This window comes from Lissotriton helveticus, chromosome 5_1 (assembly GCF_964261635.1).
Source record: "Lissotriton helveticus chromosome 5_1, aLisHel1.1, whole genome shotgun sequence".
Lineage (NCBI taxonomy): Eukaryota > Metazoa > Chordata > Amphibia > Caudata > Salamandridae > Lissotriton > Lissotriton helveticus.
Window position 1 is genome coordinate 1,299,046,361 of NC_136065.1, and position 20,240 is coordinate 1,299,066,600.

Here is a 20,240-nt window from a genome sequence, read left to right on the forward strand (position 1 = left end):
AGGTCTGGGTGTGAACTGGACTTGTCTGTTTCCTCTCTCCCAGACTGCCCGCCACATCATTTGATGGTAGGACCCCACGTTGAGCACTGGGAACTAAGCATGTTCAGTTATCTTGGCATTTGTGTATATCATACCACCCAAGACCTAATAGAAGGTAACCTTACATGAGCCATCGCCTCTTTGCTGATGTTATGAAGCATATTCCCACTTAAGGTGCAGGGCCGGGTTTCACTGTCCGAGATGGGAATACTTCCACATCTCCTGTACTATTTCCACAACCTAACGGTACATATTCCCAGCTCCACATTGTGCAGACTTCATGGCATGCTGGGGACTTTCATTTTGGAATATGGGACGATGGCAAGAAGCCCTTCAGAAGCTTCAGTTGCTAACCAACACAGGGGGTTTCAGTGTGCCTAACTTTGAGCACTGCTACTTGGCAGCCCAGCTGCAGTGGCTAGCTCAATGGCTAGCGGGATGTCACCTAGTCGAACTAGGCCTCCCTACATTGAACCACGCTGGTCTAACGGGCCACGTATTGCTGCTGCCCACAGGCAAGCTCCCTGTGCTCAAACAAGCTCATGATAATAGCCCATGCCAGCCATATTAGAAGCCTGCAATTAACCCCGACGATAGGGCCGTACATTTTGGAAATCCTTATCAACTTCATAACATCTTCAAAGAGCTACTTGGGAGAGAGGGTTGGAGCTCTGGGAGTCAGAGGGAGTAGATACTCTGAGTGGCCTATTCCAGAATGCCACCCATATCCCATTTGAACAACTCTGCGCTGATCACAATCTACCCTTGGGCTATTTTCTAGCTTATCGCACATTGTTGGCAGATTATAGACACTGAACCAGACACTGATCCCCTGGTACATGTGCTCCACAAAATGTTAGTGGGTGTTGACTGATCATGTGGTTTATGCAAGCATTAGCATATACCCAGCATGATATATTACACCACATCAGACAAGACTAGGAGCGAGATAGTGGCTGCACCCTGTTGCAGAAAGAGTGGGACAAGATCCTTCAATACCTGTGCAAAATCTTTCGCAATACGAAATCTCAAAATATCCAACACAACATTCTACATAGAGCATACCTCACCCCAGCACGTTTACATAGAATATATGCCACTGCATAAACTTGTCCCCAATCTGGCTCCCAAAATGTCACGGGGGGGGGGGGGAGAACCTATACAGTATGGAGGCAGGATTTTTGGGGCTGTAGAGGCACAGAAAGTCGGAGAGCGCCTCCAGATTGTTTACAGACCTGGCGTTACTGATAGCTCGGAGAACAATTTAATGAAGTGGAAAGATGCCCACCTTTCTAGGTTACCCTACTGCTATGCGGTCACACTGAAATGGGGTAAGGCTGCATCGTTTGCACTCCGCATGGAAGAACCTAGAGGACTGCGCAAAGTCCCTATTGCATTGGAGTGGGACACACTTCTCCATGAGCTACAGGTACTCTCAGAGGAACCCTGCTGTCCCAAGATAGCTGCAAAGATCTGACAAACAATACACACTCTTACATATTGAGAGGACTCCCTCACTGTCTCCATCTCACTCCCCTCCTCTCAGCCCCCCTTCATGTCCACCTATTGCCTCTGGGATCGAACATAATGTCAGTAATTGGAATGCCTTTCTGTGCAACTCTCATTTCACTGTAGAAATTGTGCTTTGATACAAATCCAACATTGTATTTCACCTCCCAACTAGTGCCGCCATGGTTTTATATTATTAAGTAGAGATCGAGATAATCTGTGACTGCTATGACCTGCCAGTGTATTTGAACCTATTTTACACGTGTGTTGATTCATGCTATGAAATGATTGAATCAATACCTCCTGCAGTGCTTGATACCTTATTAAAGGTATCTAGACCCTCTGGGAACCCATTTTGCAGTGTAGTTTGAAACAGCATTCTTTCATTGATGTAAAATTGTCTGCTTTGATTTAAAACAATAAACATGGTTAAACGAAGAAGAAGGTATTACAAATCATTAAAGCACGTTTAAATAGTTTGCATACACTACAAAGACATCCCTTTATAATCCTTTGTACGGTCACTAAAAAGCACATTTTAACAACTTTATTTTCATTTTAAAGCACAGATACAGGTATTAATGCACACATTGAGGTACACATCGGCAGTATGACAGCCATTCAGTAATTTTGAGGGCCATGGGCCTTCACATTCTATCCATAACCATGTGGGTGATTAGCGTAGAGTTCGAAGCTACCATTTTATCATTATATCTTGGCGCAGGCTCGGGAAAAAAAGCAGCCCAAAACACTCACTAAGATAAATCATTGATGTCTCTGTTGGGCAAAATGAGGACACATATTTGGGATCGTTTAAGTATATTTAACATAACTGATGGGTCGCTAAACATTATCGATACAAAAGGGGATGATGGACGGAGCGTTTGAGCAAATCATACACTCACCCCCAGTCAACTGATCTGGATTTAATCCATCACCATTCTTTAGCTCACTCAGCCACCCCAGTTCAGACATGGCCATATGCAAATCAGTCTGAACCTGTGCCTCATGGGAACAGTCCAGCCCGAACTGCCAAACCATGTCTTCCCTGGACCGGAAACAAGCATCCTGGGACCGGTTTCGGATTCATAATCCTCATCAGCCAGGCTATCTTGAATCCAGTGGCCAAGTGAGCAAGGGACTCACGTCTGAGCATACCCTGCCACACTTAGGGCGAACAAAGCGATACAAAAGGGGATGATGGACGGAGCGTTTGAGCAAATCAAACACTCACCCCCAGTCAACTGATCTGGGTTTAATCCATCACCATTCTTTAGCTCACTCAGCCACCCCAGTTCAGACATTGCCATATGCAAATCAGTCTGACCCTGTGCCTCATGGGAAAAGTCCAGCCCGAACTGCCAAGCCATGTCTTCCCTGGACCGGAAACAAGCATCCTGGGACCGGTTTCGGATTCATAATCCTCATCAGCCAGGCTATCTTGAATCCAGTGGCCAAGTGAGCAAGGGACTCACGTCTGAGCATACCCTGCCACACTTAGGGCGAACAAAGCGATACAAAAGGGGATGATGGACGGAGCGTTTGAGCAAATCAAACACTAACCCCCAGTCAACTGATCTGGGTTTAATCCATCACCATTCTTTAGCTCACTCAGCCACCCCAGTTCAGACATGGCCACATGCAAATCAGTCTGACCCTGTGCCTCATGGGAACAGTCCAGTCCGAACTGCCAAGCCATGTCTTCCCTGGACCGGAAACAAGCATCCTGGGACCGGTTTCGGATTCATAATCCTCATCAGCCAAGCTATCTTAAATCCAGTGGCCAAGTGAGCAAGGGACTCACGTCTGAGTATACCCTGCCACACTTAGGGCGAACAAAGCGATACAAAAGGGGATGATGGACAGAGCGTTTGAGCAAATCAAAAACTCACCCCCAGTCAACTGATCTGGGTTTAATCCATCACCATTTTTTAGCTCACTCAGCCACCCCAGTTCAGACATGGCCATATGCAAATCAGTCTGACCCTGTGCCTCTTGGGAGCAGTCCAGCCCGAACTGCCAAGCCATGTCTTCCCTGGACCAGAAACAAGCATCCTGGGACCGGTTTCGGATTCATAATCATCATCAGCCAGGCTATCTTGAATCAAGTGGCCAAGTGAGCAAGGGACTCACGTCTGAGCATACCCTGCCACACTTAGGGCGAACAAAGCGATACAAAAGGGGATGATGGACGGAGCGTTTGAGCAAATCAAACACTCACCCCCAGTCAACTGATATGGGTTTAATCCATCACCATTCTTTAACTCACTCAGCCACCCCAGTTCAGACATGGCCATATGCAAATCAGTCTGACCCTGTGCCTCATGGGAACAGTCCAGCCCGAACTGCCAAGCCATGTCTTCCCTGGACCGGAAACAAGCATCCTGGGACCGGTTTCGGAATAATAATCCTCATCAGCCAGGCTGTCTTGAATCCAGTGGCCAAGTGAGCAAGGTACTCACGTCTGAGCCTACCCTGCCACACTTAGGGCGAACAAAGCGATACAAAAGGGGATGATGGATGGAGCATTTGAGCACATCAAACACTCACCCCCAGTCAACTGATCTGGGTTAAATCCATCACCATTCTTTAGCTCACTCAGCCACCCCAGTTCAGACATGGCCATATGCAAATCAGTCTGACCCTGTGCCTCATGGGAACAGTCCAGCCCGAACTGCCAAGCCATGTCTTCCCTGGACCGGAAACAAGCATCCAGGGACCGGTTTCGGATTCATAATCCTCATCAGCCAGGCTATCTTGAATCCAGTGGCCAAGTGAGCAAGGGACTCACGTCTGAGCATACCGTGCCACACTTAGGGCGAACAAAGTGATACAAAAGGGGATGATAGACGGAGTGTTTGAGCAAATCAAACACTCACCCCCAGTCAACTGATCTGGGTTTAATCCATCACCATTCTTTAGCTCACTTAGCCACCCCAGTTCAGACATGGCCATATGCAAATCAGTCTGACCCTGTGCCTCATGGGAACAGTCCAGCCCGAACTGCCAAGCCATGTCTTCCCTGGACCGGAAACAAGCATCCTGGGACCGGTTTCGGATTCATAATCCTCATCAGCCAGGCTATCTTGAATCCAGTGGCCAAGTGAGCAAGGGACTCACGTCTGAGCATACCCTGCCACACTTAGGGCGAACAAAGGGATACAAAAGGGGATGATGGACGGAGCGTTTGAGCTAATCAAACACTCACCCCCAGTCAACTGATCTGGGTTTAATCCATCACCATTCTTTAGCTCACTCAGCCACCCCAGTTCAGACATGGCCATATGCAAATCAGTCTGACCCTGTGCCTCATGGGAACAGTCCAGCACGAACTGCCAAGCCATGTCTTCCCTGGACCGGAAACAAGCATCCTGGGACCGGTTTCGGATTCATAATCCTCATCAGCCAGGCTATCTTGAATCCAGTGGCCAAGTGAGCAAGGGACTCACGTCTGAGCATACCCTGCCACACTTAGGGCGAACAAAGTAATACAAAAGGGGATGATAGACGGAGTGTTTGAGCAAATCAAACACTCACCCCCAGTCAACTGATCTGGGTTTAATCCATCACCATTCTTTAGCTCACTCAGCCACCCCAGTTCAGACATGGCCATATGCAAATCAGTCTGACCCTGTGCCTCATGGGAACAGTCCAGCCCGAACTGCCAAGCCATGTCTTCCCTGGACCGGAAACAAGCATCCTGGGACCGGTTTCGGATTCATAATCCTCATCAGCCAGGCTATCTTTAATCCAGTGGCCAAGTGAGCAAGGGACTCACGTCTGAGCATACCCTGCCACACTTAGGGCGAACAAAGGGATACAAAAGGGGATGATGGACGGAGCGTTTGAGCAAATCAAACACTCACCCCCAGTCAACTGACCTGGGTTTAATCCATCACCATTCTTTAGCTCACTCAGCCACCCCAGTTCAGACATGGCCATATGCAAATCAGTCTGACCCTGTGCCTCATGGGAACAGTCCAGCCCGAACTGCCAAGCCATGTCTTCCCTGGACCAGAAACAAGCATCCTGGGACCTGTTTCGGATTCATAATCCTCATCAGCCAGGCTATCTTGAATCCAGTGGCCAAGTCAGCAAGGGACTCACGTCTGAGCATACCCTGCCACACTTAGGGCGACAAAGCGATACAAAAGGTGATGATGGACGGAGCGTTTGAGCAAATCAAACACTCACCCCCAGTCAACTGATCTGGGTTTAATCCATCACCATTCTTTAACTCACTCAGCCACCCCAGTTCAGACATGGCCATATGCAAATCAGTCTGACCCTGTGCCTCATGGGAACAGTCCAGCCCGAACTGCCAAGCCATGTCTTCCCTGGACCGGAAACAAGCATCCTGGGACCGGTTTCGGATTCATATTCCTCATCAGCCAGGCTATCTTGAATCTAGTGGCCAAGTGAGCAAGGGACTCACGTCTGAGCATACCCTGCCACACTTAGGGCGAACAAAGCGATACAAAAGGGGATGATGGACGGAGCGTTTGAGCAAATTAAACAGTTACCCCCAGTTAACTGATCTGGGTTTAATCCATCACCATTCTTTAGCTCACTCAGCCACCCCAGTTCAGACACGGCCATATGCAAATCAGTCTGACCCTGTGCCTCATGGGAACAGTCCAGCCCGAACTGCCAAGCCATGTCTTCCCTGGACCGGAAACAAGCATCCTGGGACCGGTTTCGGATTCATAATCCTCATCAGCCAGGCTATCATGAATCCAGTGGCCAAGTGAGCAAGGGACTCACATCTGAGCATACCCTGCCACACTTAGGGTGAACATTATCTGCATCATTGTCTTCTGTTTGATAAAATGGAGCCATTCGTTGTTAGATTTGGACACTTTGTCATGGAACATAGTGGGTAACTTACCAATCACAACAATATCCCACACCTTACCCCATCACATGTTGATAGATTGTAGTGTAGTTCCTATCTTCCCAATAGGCTCTGCGCATTGGAATAATACCTACAGCAGTAAAGGCCTAGGCCAGACGTTAACTAGGTCTACTACTGTCGATACTAGACTTAAGTTTTGGGTTTGCCAGCGTAGCTCAGAGTTCGCTAGAAACTTTCTCGAATGTTCAGGAAAGAATTAACTCCCCTGATTAGACAAGAAGGGATTTAGTTTCTGACAACCATAGAACATGACAACTTTGCTCTCCCCTAATCAAGAGTGTATCTCCAGAGTCGTGTGAGCACAAGGCAATTATTTTACTCAGTCAGTATGTGCATTCTTAGTCTCATCAGATTGTAGAGAAAAGGAAGAGACGGGCGTGTTCAATAAAAAGGTGTTATTTATCGATCAGTCTCTTTTCTCGTACAAGAGAAATGGATCGATATTATTGCAATACTTATAGTTAAGTAAAGTGCATACATTAAAAGCAATAGTATAAAATAATACTGTAAAAACATTGATATGGTTTCTGAGCCATATGATGTTTAAAATGATTAAAATATATTTACATACACATATACATTTGACTAAACGTACTCAACTGGTGTTTCTAAATACGCCTACCCCGTGTACCTGACCTAAGTCTAATGCGTGGGCGGGAATAGAAAGTTACAGTTTAAGTTAAGTTTGTTTTTGCCAAGTGAATAACTAAAGAATTCTCTGTGAGGGGTTATTCAGTTCTGTACCTGGAAGTTAGGATGAATGAGGAATGGTATCTCTTTCTCTGCTCTCGATATTCCAGGCTGCCTGCGAGGGCTGCCCGAAAGCGCCGGTGCTGGGTCTCTCGGTAGGAGATAGCAGCGCGTCTCTCAGCGCGTCAGGAAGGCGGGGCTGCTGCCAGCGGGGTCTGCTCTGCTTCTGGGCTTCGGCAAGTATGGCTGCTCCGTCTCGTCACCACGCGTGTGTTTGCATAGGGCAAGATCGGCAATATTTATACCTTAAAGGTGCCGAGATTGACGTAAGGATGGACATAGATACGTCAATAAAGATGTCATACGACTTGCTCGTTAGCACATTCTTTTACTGAAGTTCTCTGTGAAATCAAAACAATGGCCGCACGGGTTTTCCAGGTTGTCATAGGTTTGATTTGTTATGAGAACGTCGTATGCCTTATCAGGGGCTGGAGGAATGTCGCTTGTCTAATTAGATCTCAAGCGTTATGACCTAATCAGATAACACGTTCCTGTGCCGTAGTGTGACTGCGTCAGATAACGGTATCTGCATCATGGGGGCTTTTCTTGCCTCATGGGCTGATTGTTAGTTAACTTGATAGTTAGTTTAACCAGAATAGGGTCAGGAATAGGGGGATCGATTCAGAACCTATAGGAATACATGACACCCACTCCACGCTAACTATGGTCATATTTACTAATCTATGCATAGTATAACATAGTACAACATACTATAGAGTATAGTGTATACCTCACCACCCCAAAATACATAAATGCATTTTGAAATTTTCAAATATACTGAAAAATTGCAGTCATATATATTGTATGCACTTAAGCTATGAATTAAACGCTAAAGTAAACACGCATTTGTAGACATTATTGCTTATTTGGTATATGAGAAATACACATGAAATGGCTCTTAATATGGCTATACAGAAAGAAAGTTCGAGACCATTTCATCACATAATAAAATATTTGTGAACATACCAGCGGGCAACTAAAGTTTATAAAGTATCTAAAAATAGAAATCTTAGTTCTCTAGGAATAGTTTCTTACTTTAAGCAGAAGATAAGTGTCCCGAAAATTTTGTAAAAAATAATTTGGGGCTGCTAAAAAATTGTTGTCCGTGAACTGGTGGGAACAATTGTTCATGTGACTTTATTTTTAAAGTTGAAGGCCGAATTCAGGGAACGCCGTGTGCGAGCTTGCTCAAAGTCTCTATTTCTGTTCTGGAGAGAACATCATATCATTAAGGCTTTCGAAAAAACTGTCAACAGCTTCATGGGAAAGTTCCACTAAGTCGGAAATAGGTGTAACCATGCATTCGTGCGCATGATTGCCTCCATTGACATTCTGATTCGCATTGCTGACAGAAGGTCGTACCTGATCGATGCTGCTTTCATCTTGAACTTCACTACTCTTCAATCGTAGTGGTGAAGATTCCACGAATGCCGTCATCAGGATTGGCAGCCTTTGAGGGCAGCACAAAGCGTGAACCTTGGTAGGAACCAACAATGTATCTGCATCCACTGGCGCATCCGATTGTAGCGTCAGACAGGTGTCTAACACGCATTCTTCTCCGCATAGCAGACACCTCAATACAGGTAAAACACATCTTTGCCACATTGGTCGAAATGATAGAAACCAAGTCATGTTCAGGTCTCTAAGCCGGGAGAGTCCCAGGATTTTTGATATCCGGTCCCGGTATCCAATGGCTAGGATTGTATCTTCCATTGTCGCGAGAGTTTGATCTGTGACATGGGTTGCCATAACGAAAAATAAGGACTAAGAATAGGATTCCTGCAATTAGTCCCAGGATCAGGGGAAGTGCGCCAAAAATCGAATGGACGAAATCTGGAAAAATACCCAGTATGGCTTTGAATGGTGTTAATGCCATCGAAAATACTGTCTTAAATACCTTTGAGACCCCAGTGGTATCAGAAATATTTAAGATTTCGCTCAGGATTTCCGCGAAATGTACGGGGGAATTAGTCGATAATAATGTATGTATCTCTGCAGTCGTCCTTGCGACTTGTAGATCATACGTTTCTTTTGATGACGTGAGCCTTGTAGGCGTCTGAAGAAGCACTGTTTTCATTCTGCTTAAAGTATCTATTCGAATAGAAGTAATTTTCAAACTGGGCCATGCCCTTGCCTCCCTGTCTGGAAAGGAGCTGGGGAACAAAGAACGTCCACAGCACTTGACCTTCGCAGTCGTAGTGACTAGATAAGGAGTCCCGGGCATAAGACTACAACATTTGCGGTCTACAATAAGAATGTAACTCCCATTATAGAGTCTTTGAAAGAATGGTTCTATTTCAGTTGCAGGTGCGCCTTGCTGGTGACATGAAAGGTTGTATGAATTCCCTTCACAGGCTCCATGCAAACTAATTCCGTTACACAGAAGCGTGCCGCTTAGTGACATGGCACAATTGTTGCCACTAAGAAACACTTTCTGTCCTTTATTACTGACACATGCATGTGAATAGGGCAGGTTCCAAGTTGTTTTAAGGTACCCCTTCCCCAATTTCTCGTACATGCCAGCCTGTATATATTTTTGGCAGTATTGAAACCTGAAGGTTGAGATTGGAATATTTATGATTCCGTGGATTATCCATTCACTGACAGGTCGTTCTGACATTGTCATTGGTAATCTTTCTAGTTTTTCAATGCTCAAGATTGTATAATCAGCACCCTTTTGCGCCATACCGATTTGTCTATCAGTAAGGTTAAAGATTTGGAATAGTGACGTTGTGTTGATTAAACGCCAAGGCACATAGCCTGAACGCAGATTTTGTAACGTCCAGCCAAGCTGTACAATAGAACGCAATTGTGACTGACCATGTTGTAATAACAGTAAGTCTTGCGATAATATATCGATTGCTGAAGACACAATGCTGTCCAATGAAAAAATTCTGGAGGACAGAGTCATTAACCCATTGTCCACTACAGAAAGTGATTTTTCCAAATTAATACGGTCAATTTCCCGTATTCTCTCTGCTGTTTCAATTTGATTAACCTTCCAGGCCTCATTGTATGCTGCATATACAGAGGCTGCTATGAAACGCTTTTGACGCTGTTTGCGTGGTCCCATTATGAAATCACGCAAGTCAGCACCATCAGTAAGTAAAGTTAGGTGTTGCTTAATTTCAGGCAGTGTGGAAGTTTGTAGCCACTGAAGGCATAATTTGCCCACACTGTAGGTTGTTATTATCCCTGGGTGATGTCTTTGGGGATATCTAGGGTCTGGCCTGGTCATTTTGAACCCCTGTGTTTTATTCAGGAATCTGTCTTGACAGTTATTTGTATCTGTGGGCCAGATTAACCATTGTTTCCAATCAGGATGTGTTCTGTTTTGGTTTAATATATGGTTTACGTCTATCTCTTCATCCGTATCAGAGCTATTGCTAAACATTGTTGGCTTTGGCATAGACGGTTTATTTAAATCTTTGATTTTGGCTAGGCCAAGACAGGTGGTTTGTTGAACAGTGTCATTTAAAAATATCATTTGTTCTGGGATCATGCAAGCTCTAAACAAAGCTTCTAAACCCTGTACTTGCCATTCTTTTGTACCCCAAACACTTTTCAAATCAACATTTTTGTCCCAATAATCAAATCCAAAAGTATTCATTTCTTCGAAGAATGAATCTGAATATATCAACTTTGTGTTGGTTATCATGGTTTTCATCCCTGTCTTGTTTGACAATTTAAAATAAAATGTTTCAGCATTACTTGTGTTAAAACCTGAAAAATATGAATATTTGTCGTAAACGGTTCTTGAGCTCCCTTTTGGAGGTGTTGCACAATGTTCCCATTGATTATAATTTAAAACATTTCTAGGTTGTGCAGATTTATGTAAAAAGTGATTACTATAGTGGTTATAGCAATACATACTGTCATAATTTGTAGAACCTTGCAAATAATCATGTTTTGTAAATTTAGCAGACATTACTAAATCAGACATCATGTTATTAATGCTTTCGAAGTCCCAATCATCAGCAAATGAGTTTGGTTTTGCAAAGTCACTCAAGGAGATCTTGATTTGGTGTGGATATTTCAGGATCTCGACCGGACCATAAATTTCATAGTCAGTGTTGTCCCAGGCTACCCCACCAGGTATAGGATTGGCTGTGAAGTTGGCTGAAGAAAGTTCTCTTTTCTCGACGTGTGAAGATGTGTGTGGTTTGAGGACCAAGTTGATGTTCTGACTTGCTGTGTCCATTTTAGCATATTTTCCCTCAATGAAGCGTCCCAAAGTTAATATCATGATGAGCCAAAGTATGAGGATAAATGCACCAAAACCCACCCAAAATTCAATCCATGGAGAAATCAGATATGTTTCTTTCAGTTGGTTCAAAAGTTCCTTAGCTTTGTCTTTAAAGGATTTTGATGATGGCTGTGTCTTTGATTCACTGAGGCTTTCAGAGGAATCATCGAAGTTGATGAAGTAGCCGGATGCAGTTCTGTCAATTGTTCCAATTGCTTCAGGATTTTTGTTGCTTGCATTTTCACTTGGTACTTCATTATAGATTGGTGTGTCTCTGCTAAATGTTTTTATTTGGGTTTTCAGAGGTCTGAGTTCTATTGCATTGTTGCATAGTCCTTGTTGTTCTTCTGTAGGCGTTTCGAATGTGATGAGCCTCTTTGTTAGGACCTCTGTACTGGTAGCAAACCTTGGTGTTCTGCTACTTATTGGGAGTCCACTTGGCCTACTGTTTGTTATCGGCCACATGTTGTGGTTTTACCAGGTCGATGGATACAACTCGGTTCTCCTTTTTACCAGCAAGTGGCGGTAGTACAACTGATCTTGTCCCGTTGACAGACAAGACAGGAACTGCTTTTCTGTAAGAAGGCCCAAATTCCTTCTTTACCGCGATCTTCTCCCTGACTAGATCCCCGACTTTTGGAATCCAGACAGGTCTTGCTGGGACAGGTGGTGATTCTTCAGTGGTTGTTGGCTGTTGTTTCAACTGTATGTTGCTCAGGTCTTTTCTTGTTTTGTTTAAGTCCTGCAAAATAGCCAAACGGTCTTTGACATCAAAGCTTTTTTCTTTAACCACTGAAGTCTGACTGTCGAGGTCAGAGATAATCATTCTAGTTCCAAATAATAATTCGTACGGACTGAATCCCTTCAGAGAATTTCTTGGCAAGTTATTTAGACTATGTTGGACACTTATTAGATGTTTGACCCACCCAGCTCCCGAACCTAATATCCTTTCCATTATAGATTGCTTTCTGCCTTGGTTTTTTCTTTACACCATCCCGTACCCTCAGGAAGGAAGTGAGAAGATTCCCGCTGGACTGTGCTCATTCGGCCATGTTTCCCCCCAGGCTGGTGGGCTTGAGTGAAAACAGTGGTCGAACGTAGCATGCTCTTAGCGTATATGCCATTTAGACTCGCAAATCTTTGTATAACAGTCCGGACGTCAGCCGAGTGCTGGTGATCTACATTATAAGTGGAAACTAGCCTGTATATGTTAATCGCAAGCCCTGCTTTTTATTGGTCATATTATCTGCCTTGATACGACGAGGTATTAAACTGTTTCTCTCCCCACTGCGATCTCTGTTGCAGTTTGGGCAGTTTTTTACAAACATGGTGTAATGCAGGCTCATGCCTGGCCACCAGTACCGTGATTGTAATTCTTCCAGAGAATCTTTCAGTTTGAGGTGTCTGAGACCCTCGCCCATATGTGCGTCTGCGATTAACAAGCTTCTCCTGTCCATGTTTGGAATCACTCTATCCCCCACTCCAGGGATTCGAGCAAAAGGGACGGAGTTTGCATCGATTATGTATGTATAATTGAGTGGATAGTTGATCGGTAACGCTGAGCAGTCGCCTTTTGATGACGTTTTCACTGCCAGCACTGTTTCACCGTCAATGTATTTTAATGTACGCTTTTTTCGATCTACGGGAGCCGGTTTAGTGGCTGCCGCTGTGGCTGTCTCAGCCAATGAATTCCCTACAACGTGAACGCCATCACGCCATCACGCTGATGACTCAGTGAGTGAGTCACGTGAGTCTTTGGTAGTTCTTTTTGTAAAAGAGCTATTTGTTCCCAGAGCAGTTTCTGCTTTATTGGTGCATCTGTGTCATCTTTGTAACCGTTTTGAATCCATGTCTGCAAATCCTTGTTATATGATTTGACGCAGTAATATGAATCTGACACTATAAGTGTTGGGAATTCGCGATCCGCATTATCTAGCGCCATTTTCAATGCTATTATTTCAGTTTGTTGTTCTGAATTAGTTTCAACTGAGTGTGTTTTTGTTAATAGAGGTCTTAGTTTACCTCCGCGCCACACTTCTTTTGTAATCTCACATGTGGGGTTGTATGCTTGTTCTCCCCAAACGGAGGGTTGAGCATGTCCGTCTGTATAGATTATACAGGCGTAATGTCGTAGAGGCAGAATGTCGATTGGCAGAGGATACGTCTTTTCATATTTTAGATTTTTTAATTCTTCTAGTTCTGGATCAAAGTAGTAGTATACTTTGTCCGTTGTGATTGAATTCACCCATTGTATCCATTCCGGATTCAATGTTGTTGTTGGTAAATTACACGGTGTTGTTAGTGCCTCAAAGGCTGATTCTGCTGTTCTGACTGTGATATGTCTACCGTCAGCTATGTCTTTTTCTCTAGCTATTGCGGTTTGAACTGCACGAATGATTTTTTCTGTATTACTGAATTTCTGTTCAGCTTCTGTGTACAAGTGTGATTTGAATGCAATTGGTACCTTTTCTCCCTCATTAGAGGTTAGGTATGTGAATCCGCATCTCCCTGGGATGACTCGAATCACAAGATTGCGTGTGTTATCACGTGTTTCTAATTTTGTTTTAATTAGCATGTCTGTTTGTAAGGATCTCAAAATCTCTGTGTGTGTTTGAGTCCAATTGGATCTTTTAAAGTCTGGTTTAATTAGATCATAAAGGGGTTTGACCCTTTCTGCGTAATTTGCAATGTATGTTCTTCCGAAATTTAGGAAGCCTAGAATTGACTGTAGGTTTTTTAGTGTTTTTGGAGCTTGGATTACGGCACATTTCTCTAGGAAATTGTCTGCCAGGCTTTTACCTTCACTTGATAACTCATATCCTAAGAACAGGACTGTCAGATGGGCAATTCTGGACTTTTTAAAGTTGAATTTGTAACCCTCTGCTGCGAACCCAAGTATTATGGTGTTCACTCTTTTCAAGTGAGTATCCAAGTCATCGTCTGTTAAGTAAATGTCATCGACATAAGATAATGCTTCATCATCATATAGATGTAGTAATTCTGTTACTCTCGCTGAGAATACCCCCGGGCTGTTCTTGTACCCCTGGGCTAACCGACAGAATTGCTTTTGAGTGCCATTTACTGAGAATGCAGTTAAATATCTGTTCTCTGGTGCTATGTTTTGACAAAAGAATCCATTGGAGATGTCCAAGGTTGTTTTGTATTTTTTGCGCACTATGTTATTCATTAGTGCAGCACTGTGTGAGTTTTGCACTGCAAAGGTTTTGCAACATGTGTTAAGGTGTCGGTAATCCAAAACTAGACGATATGAGTTGTCTGGTTTGGAGACCGGAAACAAAGGGTTGTTCATTTGTGAGGTGCAAGTTTCAATCACCCCCTGGTATTCTAGCTGATCTAGTATTTCATTTACCTGTTTTTTAGCTTCTTGCTTAATTGGGTACTGCCTTTGTGCAGTAGGTTGTGATTTTAACTGGATTTTGTGAGGAGGAGAGTCCTCATCCCATCCTACATGATTTTTATATAAAGCAGGTGCTAAGGCCACTGCCCACTTTCTAGCAAGTGTGTATTTTTTATGAATCGGGATTTGATTCGAGAAGGCAGGCATAATTACTTCTTCGCCATGAGGGCACTCCCTGACAAACTCTGGTGGCCAGTCTTTTTCAGCTAGAAGGATGTCATAACCCTTGGAGAGGTTATCCCAAAATAGTCCCCTTATTTTCCTAGTCTTATCTCCCTCTATACGTAATGTTATCTCGTATATCTTGTGGGGTTTGCTAACTCTGGTGTCTGCAGTTTCCACTTGAAGATATTCATTCGTGTCCACTGTCTCCAGATGATTCATAAGGACTTTGCGAGCTATGCTCACTTCTGCTGCGCTGTCTAGCATTGTCTGAGCCCACTCTCCGTTTTTCAGTTGTGTCCTCAGTATTCTCGGCATTGTTAACTACCTTGATACTGGCTACCTTCTTTTTTGGAAATTGTAATTTCTTTTTTTGTTGAGCAGGTTCCTTGTCTTTGGACTTGGCGTGCTCTTCTCTTTGTTCTGATCGTCCTCTTCTTTCCGATTTCTGCGAGGAAGTCTGAAAAGATTGAGAGGGACGTGTATCAATGTCTTGATATCTATCAGGTTTTTTAATATTATCCCTATTTCTAAGGTTATATCTTTTCCCAGAGGGGCACTCTGGGGTGACCTGTGCCTCTGGTTCGGAGATTTCTCCCTTCGCCTAGGAGACCTTCCTCGGGACTGGAATTTCTTTTCTTTTGGATTGGATTGTTTGTTTCCATCCCAGTTCTTTTTTGGTGAATTATTATTAAAAAATATTTTTTCTGGACTTTCAGTCAGTTGCGGTTTTACTGGTATTCCACCTAAACTATCTCTACCTAGTTCTTCATAGGATTTTTCTATGATTCTGGCAATTTCAGCTGGTTGGTCTGCTATATCTGTCTCTTTTAACCTCTGGCGGATCGCCACGTTTGCTGCTTCACCTTTTATATTGGCTAATAATATAGCCGAGACCTGCTTGAAGTCTTTCAGTAATTTCATACCAAGAGTTAAAGCTGGTTCTGGACCGTATTCATCTTGAATTTGTTTTAGCACATCTGGTATTACCGAAATGGATGGAACACCGTGCGTTTTTGTGTAGATTGAAGCAAAGACTGTACCCCAAGTGTCACAGTCCTCTATGTGTGGTGCGATTCCCATTGGGAGACATATAGTCAGAATCCTGTGTTTTTCTAGCGGGGTGGTGTCAGGAAACACCGCCTCTATTTGGGTGATTTTCTGTGCCAACCAGAATGGTATTTGTTCTCGTTTAGCCGGAACTTTACCTAGGCAGGATTGGATGTTCTGTGGTGTGATTTTATTTGTGTTCCCCTGGCGAGGGGTCAGCTGTGGAAGTTTAATCGCTGGCTGAATTGTTGAAGTCCGCATTACATACTGGACTAATTGTCTATGAATTTTTAGTAATTGTTTTAGCTGTATTAACAGCTCTCCAGTAGACATTCCTTCGATGTCTGGGTGTGGTGTGTATCCGGCTAAGACCGGCCACGTTGCTCCTGGTCTACCTAAAGGACCGAGCCTTGTAATGTGATTGTTATGTATTAGGGCGCCATCAAATAAGAGCAAATGCTCTTGGAATTTGAGTGGTACTTCCACCTCCTCGAAAGGAGTGTAAATGTCGGGTGGAACCTCTATTTTGTAATAGTGGAAGTACTTTGTTACAGCATTTGCTGCTGGAAAATGTATCCATGTATAGTATACCTCTGTCTGCCGATATTCGTGTGCCTCAATTACGAATATGACTGTGCCACCTCTAGGTGTCAGTCCATTTTCTATAAGTTTTAAGGTTATAGATTTCCTTTTGGCGACCGGGATGAGTATTATATCCCCGTCCGCATCTAGTGCTGCAGTATCAGCTGCTACTATTTCAGCTGCTAATCTAACTGCCTCTCTTTCTTCATCACTGTCTCCCATTTTACCGACAGGATGGTATTATGTTTGTTTGCAGATCAGGTTTCTTATGGAACAAAGATTAGATGCACAATATTTTGGAACTGTTTATCCTTCAACGTTGACTATACCAAGAACCATACATAGGAGTTCCCTCCTGCGAGGTTTTGGAGGATATCACCTTTCACCCACTCCAGACGTCTTTGGAGTATTTGGGAAAAGGGGTCTGAGTGAGAAAGCACGACTGAGTTACTCTAAATGTCTTACGTTAGTTTTATCGCCCTTTCCAAACGCGTTGGGCGCCATGTAGTGTAGTTCCTATCTTCCCAATAGGCTCTGCGCATTGGAATAATACCTACAGCAGTAAAGGCCTAGGCCAGACGTTAACTAGGTCTACTACTGTCAATACTAGACTTAAGTTTTGGGTTTGCCAGCGTAGCTCAGAGTTCGCTAGAAACTTTCTCGAATGTTCAGGAAAGAATTAACTCCCCTGATTAGACAAGAAGGGATTTAGTTTCTGACAACCATAGAACATGACAACTTTGCTCTCCCCTAATCAAGAGTGTATCTCCGGAGTCGTGTGAGCACAGGGCAATTATTTTACTCAGTCAGTACGTGCATTCTTAGTCTCATCAGATTGTAGAGAAAAGGAAGAGACGGGCGTGTTCAATAAAAAGGTGTTATTTATTGATCAGTCTCTTTTCTCGTACAAGAGAAATGGATCGATATTATTGCAATACTTATAGTTAAGTAAAGTGCATACATTAAAAGCAATAGTATAAAATAATACTGTAAAAACATTGATATGGTTTCTGAGCCATATGATGTTTAAAATGATTAAAATATATTTACATACACATATACATTTGACTAAACGTACTCAACTGGTGTTTCTAAATACGCCTACCCCGTGTACCTGACCTAAGTCTAATGCGTGGGCGGGAATAGAAAGTTACAGTTTAAGTTAAGTTTGTTTTTGCCAAGTGAATAACTAAAGAATTCTCTGTAAGGGGTTATTCAGTTCTGTACCTGGAAGTTAGGATGAATGAGGAATGGTATCTCTTTCTCTGCTCTCGATATTCCAGGCTGCCTGCGAGGGCTGCCCGAAAGCGCCGGTGCTGGGTCTCTCGGTAGGAGATAGCAGCGCGTCTCTCAGCGCGTCAGGAAGGCGGGGCTGCTGCCAGCGGGGTCTGCTCTGCTTCTGGGCTTCGGCAAGTATGGCTGCTCCGTCTCGTCACCACGCGTGTGTTTGCATAGGGCAAGATCGGCAATATTTATACCTTAAAGGTGCCGAGATTGACGTAAGGATGGACATAGATACGTCAATAAAGATGTCATACGACTTGCTCGTTAGCACATTCTTTTACTGAAGTTCTCTGTGAAATCAAAACAATGGCCGCACGGATTTTCCAGGTTGTCATAGGTTTGATTTGTTATGAGAACGTCGTATGCCTTATCAGGGGCTGGAGGAATGTCGCTTGTCTAATTAGATCTCAAGCGTTATGACCTAATCAGATAACACGTTCCTGTGCCGTAGTGTGACTGCGTCAGATAACGGTATCTGCATCATGGGGGCTTTTCTTGCCTCATGGGCTGATTGTTAGTTAACTTGATAGTTAGTTTAACCAGAATAGGGTCAGGAATAGGGGGATCGATTCAGAACCTATAGGAATACATGACAAGATGGTGCAAAAAACACCTTTAAAAACGTGACCGCACAAATTCATGTCCTTTGGTTTCCTTGAAGACCCTATTTACATGTATTCAAATTTAATTTAATTCCCACAAAATTGAGAGAAGCACAATCTTCATTAGACTTCCACACCTACAAAATAGAAATATGCACAACAGTGTGTCCCTAGGGACACTTACCTTGTGCCGCACTGTTGTTGGCGGACAAAAGAAAAAGACGATATGACTACTGTTAGCAATATAATACAGACTTTATATAACAAGCATTTACAATGCAATGGTCTCGGCATTGTTAAAGTTAGAACTATTGGTATTGCTCATGACATTATTTTTATTTATGTTTTGGTTTTTAAAACATAAATAAATGGCATTTTGTCATTTACAATGCCAATAGCTTAATCGCTCGCAAATGCATGACCTATTGCATTTACACCAACACAGAGCCACACACACAAAGCCACCCACACACACATACAAAGCCACCCACACAGTCATTCACATAGAGCCACCCACACACACAGAGCCACCCTCACATAGAACCCCCTAGTGCAGTGCCTGTTCTCTGTGAGTGTCACTCCCATAGCATTGGTGCACTGCCTGTTCTCTGTGGGTGTCACTCGCACAGCATTGGTGCAGTGCCTGTTCTCTATGGGTGTCATTCCTATAGCACTAGTGCAGTGCCTGTCCCCTATGGGTGTCACTATCATAGCATTGGTGCAGTGCCTGTTCTCTATGGGTGTCACTCCCATTGCACTGGTGCAGTGCCTGTTCTCTATGGGTGTCATTCCCATTGCACTGGTGCAGTGCCTGTTCCCTATGGGTGTCACTCTCACAGCATTGGTGCAGTGCCTGTTCTCTATGGGTGTCACTCTCAAAGCATTGGTGCAGTGCCTGTTTTCTATGGGGGTCACTCCCATTGCATTGGTGCAGTGACTGTTCCCTATGGGTGTCACTATCATAGCATTGTTGCAGTGCCTGTTCTCTATGGGTGTCACTCCCATTGCACTGGTGCAGTGCCTGTTCTCTGTGGGTGTCACTCCCATTGCACTGGTGCAGTGCCTGTTCTCTGTGGGTGTAATTCCTATAGCATTGGTGCAGTGCCTGATCCCTATGGGTGTCACTCTCACAGCATTGGTGCAGTTCCTGTTCTCTATGGGTGTCATTCCTATAGCATTGGTGCAGTGCCTGTTCCCTATGGTTGTCACTATCATAGCATTGGTGCAGTGCCTGTTCCCTATGGGTGTCACTATCATAGCATTAGTGCAGTGCCTGTTTTCTATGGGGGTCACTCCCATTGCATTGGTGCAGTGCCTGTTCTCTGTGGGTGTCACTCCCATAGCATTGGTGAAGTGCCTGTTCTCTATGGGTATCACTCTCACAGCATTGGTGCAGTGCCTGTTCTCTATGGGTGTCATTCCTATAGCATTGGTGCAGTGCCTGTTCCCTATGGGTGTCACTATAATTGCATTGGTGCAGTGCCTGTTCTCTATGGGTGTCATTCCTATAGCATTGGTGCGGTGCCTGTTCCCTATGGGTGTCACTATCATAGCATTGGTGCAGTGCCTGTTCTCTATGGGTGTCATTCCCATTGCACTGGTGCAGTGCCTGTTCCCTATGGGTGTAACTATCATAGCATTGGTGCAGTGCCTGTTTTCTATGGGTGTCACTCCCATTGCACT